Consider the following 6,000-nt stretch of genomic DNA (forward strand, 5'->3'; position numbering starts at 1 on the left):
GCCAGCCCTCAGTCAAAATCGTCCAACCCATGCTAGCATGGAAAGTGAACATTAAACGATGATGATGAGGAGGACAGAGTGGTCAATGAAATTCTTGATATATAATTTTTTATTTATGCACCCTTTTCAAGCCTAGCCAGACTCTTGAGCCAGGTTTCCCAGTTTCTGTGGCGTATGTGTTCTCCCCAGCTGGACGGGACACCAGTCCATTGCAGTGTTACTCAAGAAACAGGAAGAAAAAGTGAGAGAAAGTTGGGGGTGAAAGAATACAACAGGGGTTGCCACCACCTCCTGCCGGAGCCTCATGGAGCTTTAGGTGTTTTCGCTCAATAAACATACACAACGCCTGGTCTGGGAATCGAAACCGCGATCCTCACACCACAAGTCCGCTGCCCTAACCACTGGGCCATTGCACCTCCACCTTGATATATAATACAAAAGAAAAAAAAAAGATCACAACTGGAACAACTTTTGATCATAGGTAGCTCAATAAGGTATGACCTGGGGTTAATAACAATAACAACACCACAGCTAAGGTCACTACAGTACAACACAACCTCGGTCACCTGAACACACTACAGTACATCACACCAAACCAAGTTTATAACAGTAACACTTTGGCTGTTAAGCAATATAAACTGATGCCGAAAGACTTAAGCTCAACATTAAGGAAGGCTGTTGACAGCAGTCAGTCTCCAGGTCATTGTGACCACAGCAGTATCTCGGCCAGTGGATCTCAACCTCTTCTCTATCTATGGACCCCTTTGATTACTATTTTACTCAGGTGGCCCCTTACAGCCATTCAACATTAAAAAAAATCCCATTATATTTTTAGAATTAAATATTATTAGGAATTGGATCAGAAAGTTGTTATGATATCTTGTGCATTGCAGAAGTATAAACAAATCATTGCACATAAAGTTTAACAAAAAAAAACCAAAAACTTTTAAGGACACCCGCAAGGGTCATAGACAGTAGCCAGCATCTAAGTGAGAATGACCATAGTAATCAGTGTTGAGGCATAATCACAATAGAAGTTATCTGGGCCATAATGACCACAGTCAGGGTTTGAGGGAAAGTTGACAGATGACCAGTGATGTTGATGAGGTTATATTGTGAGCAACATGGTTTTGGAATAAGTACACTATGTACCTACATTTTGTAAGAGGTAACCAAACGACTTGGTGAGAGGAAGGGTATCTACCTTAGAAGACCTGTCCAACCCATGCTAATATGGAAAGTACACTAAAAATGATGATGGAGATGATGATGATGAGGAGGAGGAGAACAACTTCTTAAACATTGAGCAATAAATTGTGCATTAATGTAGCTGTTTTTTGTCTTCGTCTTTCATTCAGGAGAAAAGTCAGTGACCATCCCCTCCCAGGGATTCTGAGATTTGTAAGAGACAGGCAGGGAGGGAGGGATATAAACTCATCAACTAAAGACCTGGCCTTGAATGTTTGCAATAAAGTTAACTTCTGGGCTTACTGGAACCCAAAGACAAAGGAGAAGTGTTAAAGTGGATGGCAGCGTAAGCCTACCACCCAAAGGTAGGAATTGAACTCAGAGCACAAAGAGCCAGAATGAAAATTGCAAAGCATTTCAATGGATGCTCTAATGTTTCTGTCAAATGTACAGTGTCATAGTGCCATAATGTGTTGTGTGGTGGTCTATGGTGTGCTTATGTCAGTGTATTGTGGTGGTGGTGGTAATACAGAGGCGTATGCTGTAGCTGTGTATAGAGTAATTTCTATCTATTTATGCGCCCTTTTCAAGCCTAGCAGGCTCATGGGCCCGGTTTCTATGGCGTATGTGTTCCCCCCAGCTGGACGGGACGCCAGTCCATCGCAGCGTTACTCAAGAAACGGGAAGAAAGTGTGAGAGAAAGTTGGAGCGAAAGAGTTATAAAAGGGGTTGCCACCACCCCTGCAGGAGCCTCATGGAGCTTTAGGTGTTTTCGCTCAATAAACACACACACAACATCCAGTCTAGAATTGAAACCGTGATCCTTCTACCGCGAGTCCGCTGCCATAACCACTGGGCCATTGCGCCTCCACGTATGGAGTCATAATATCATAATATGGTGAAGTAATTGGAGTGATAAGTTAGTGTGATAATGTGGTAGTAACATCACAGCGTATTATGATGGTAGAATATATGGCAAACCATAGTGTGGTGGTAGAGTATATGCTGTACTACAGTGTGATGGTATAGTATATGGTGCACCACAATGTGGTAGCAGAGTATGGTATACCATAGTGTGATGATATAGTGTATGGTATAACATAGTGTGGACGTAAGGTGTATAGTGTACCAATGTGGTGGTATAGTGTATGGCATATCACAATGTGATGGCATAGTTAATGGCATATCAGTGTGATGGTATAGTGCATGGTGTACCACAGTATGGTGGTATAGTATATGACGTACAAGTGTGGTGGTATAGTGTATGGCATACCAGTGTGTTGGTAGTGAATGGTGTACCACAGTACGGTGCTAAAGTGTATGGCATACGTGGTGGTATAGTGTATGGCAAACCAGTGTAGAGGTATAGTGTATCACAGTGTAATGCTATAGTGTATGATGTACTATAGAGTAATAGTATGGTGTACCACAGTATGGCAGTATAGTGAATTATGTGTGGTAACGTTGTATGGGAGACAGTATCAAAGTGTTCAGAATCTGGTGTAGTATCGGCACAGTGTTTTAGGATTCCTTATTGTGGTGAAATAGTAATAGCAGTAGCAGTAGTAGTAGTAGTAGTAGTATTGTCTGGTGTAACCTAAGACTACTGGGAGGTATATTGATGGTAATGTACCTAGATATATTATGTAGATACATTATGTAGACGTGAAAGGCACAGAACAAAGATAGAATCTGAACAGGATATAAATAAACGAGGGACACAACATAGTGCGATATATAAACCTTGATATCATATAATAGGATATTGCCATTGATAGAAATATTACATATATACACATAGTATTTGGAAATGGGATAAAATATTGGAACAGAATATAGAGAGTTATGGCCCTTGGTAGATGAGGACTCACAGACAGACACGCACGCACACACACACTCACACACACACATATACATACATACATATACACACTCACTAATACATTGGTAATGTAAACATAGTAGTGTGTGTGTGTGTGTTGGTTCCGACCCGGCTTGTGTTAAATTGTGAGCGTGAACTTTTGCTAAGCATTTCTGTTAAAATCAATAAAGGCAGGAATTCAAAGTTAAAAGAGAGAGATATATAGGCAGAGATGGAGAAAGATAGATATGGAGGATATGCACCAATGTGTGTGTGTGACTATACATACATACATACATATAATATATATGTGTGTGTGTGTGTATGTATGCATATGTGTGTGTGTATATATATACATATATATGTATATATATATATATATATGTGTGTGTGTGTGTGTGTGAGTGTATGTATGCATGTGTATATATATGTGTGTGTGTGTGTGTGTGTGTGTATAGTGTACGTGTGAGTATATATGCGTACAGATATGGGACACAAATATGAATCTAATTTAATAATATAAATAGAACAGACAAATACATGAACACAAAATAGGAATTATAGTTTGACAGAAAGAGACACACACATACATATATATTCTGGATAGTTGTGGTGTGTACGAGTATATACATACATATACACACATATATATACCCTGCATAGCCGCAGTCTAATGAATAAAACAAAAGAATAAAAGAATATATGTATACGCACACACACACACACACACACACACACACACACACATATATATATATATATTATATACAATGTATGTAGATATAAGAGATGGAAATAGAAGGGCATAAAATATGTACATACATACATATATATATACATACATACACATATACCCTAGATAATGAAAGTACAATTAAAATAAGATATGCACATATAAATATGTGTCTGCGTGTATTATATATATATATATATATATATATATATATATATATAATATAATATATATATATATATATATATATATATATATATTTATATATATATATAACATATATATTTATATATATATATATATATACATATATATATATATGGTGCGTATATACTAAGCAAATAATTTTTGTTTATTTACATAAACAACCGTAGAGTTGATTGCAAAATTTACATAGGAAATCAATAATGTAAATATAAATAAATGTAGACAAATTATGTATACCAGTATTATAGATACATACATATATATTATATATGTATGTATATATGTATGTATGTATGTATGTATAACAAATAATGCAGTAGCTTCATTATAAATGTACACAATAACGTTGCCCTACATGGGATATGAACTCATAATCTTCCGGTTATATACACAGAAACATGTATAAACATAATGTACACTCAGATAACCATATTAGTACTCTATATACATACATACTAAGACATACATATACGTAAGCATATATATATATGTGCATGTAACGTATATATATATATATATATATATTGTATATATATATATACACGCGTTATAATATATGAGATATTCTTTGTGTATCTTTTCTACACAGTGGGGCTGTTTAGCCCCAGGTCAGCCATAAATCGAGAGGAACCATGGTCGAACCGTTCCAACCGCGGCTATCCCGTCCTTTTATATCGGGGATTATATTTTGCAAATGTGACCCTCTTTGTCTTAAGACGCTATGGGGGTTTGATTTCAGAAAAAAAAAAATTTGGGTGCTATTTCTAGCATAATCGATCCACGAAACAGAAGCTCCCCCCAATTTGGCTCGTACTTAAGACACCGTGCAATGGTTGTATTCGAGTATTATATATATATATATATATATATATATATATATATATATATATAATGTATGTATATATATAATGTATGTATGTATGCATGTATATATACATGACAAATTAGACAAGCAGTGCACATACACACAGACATATGTATATATATATATAGTCATATGTATATATATATATATATATATATATATATTATATATATATATATATATATATATATATATAGACATATGTAATATATATACATATATATGTATGTATGTATGTAGTATATGTATGTATCTAGTATGTATGTATATATAGAGAGAGATAGTGAATAAAGTGATAAAATATTAACACAAACTGATTGACATAAGCAAAATGACAGAGAGACAGAGAGAGAAGGAGGAAAGAAGGAAGAGAAACACACATAAACATACATATACACACATTATGTTTTATGTGTATGCATATATATAATTAAGTTTGTGTCCATAAACGTATATATGTATGCATATGCGTATGTATATACACACATGTATATATATATCTATATATATATATATATAATATATATATATTATATATATAATATATATATTATATAATATATATATATATATGTATGTGTGTGTGTGTGTATATATATGATGAGAGCGATAGAGAGAGAAGAGTACAGGACAGCAATATGACGACCGAGGACATGACATTGTCTCTATTTACCCATGGCTGCCCGTCTTAGTCGGATATATGTGTCGGCAGTGGTAGCCCAGGGTTTCACTAGCAAATCATGATATCTGCACCCAGCTCACAGAAGTCGACCACCAGTCTATCTCGACTGAATAAAGACCGACTTTATGTGAGAAGCACCTTCATACTGACTCCCATCTCCACTTACGTTCCACATACACACACACACACACATACATACATACATAATCACGAATATATATATATATATTTATATATATACACACACACACAGATATAGATATATATTTAGACATACACACACGCATACATATATACATATATATATAGGTACGTTTGTGCATAATATATATATATATATGCATATATATATATATGTGTGTTTTGTGTGTGTGTGTGTGAGTGTACTTTATATATATATATATATATATATATATATATATATATATATATATCTAATCACATATGTGAATATATGTATATAC

The 6,000-nt window shown here is 34.8% G+C and overlaps 1 protein-coding gene across 1 annotated transcript in view; it reads right to left on the reverse strand.

Moving 5' to 3' along the window:
* Nucleotides 1-5,682, reverse strand: part of LOC115218902 (zinc finger protein 271-like) — a 37,867-nt gene extending 32,185 nt beyond the window's left edge. Inside the window, exon 1 of the mRNA XM_029788900.2 lies at nucleotides 5,528-5,682. The gene's annotated coding sequence lies outside the window, so the exon portion shown is untranslated. The remainder of the gene's footprint in view (nucleotides 1-5,527) is intronic.
* Nucleotides 5,683-6,000: the final 318 nt, after the last annotated feature.

This window comes from Octopus sinensis, linkage group LG14 (genome assembly GCF_006345805.1).
Source record: "Octopus sinensis linkage group LG14, ASM634580v1, whole genome shotgun sequence".
NCBI classification, from domain to species: Eukaryota; Metazoa; Mollusca; class Cephalopoda; order Octopoda; family Octopodidae; genus Octopus; species Octopus sinensis.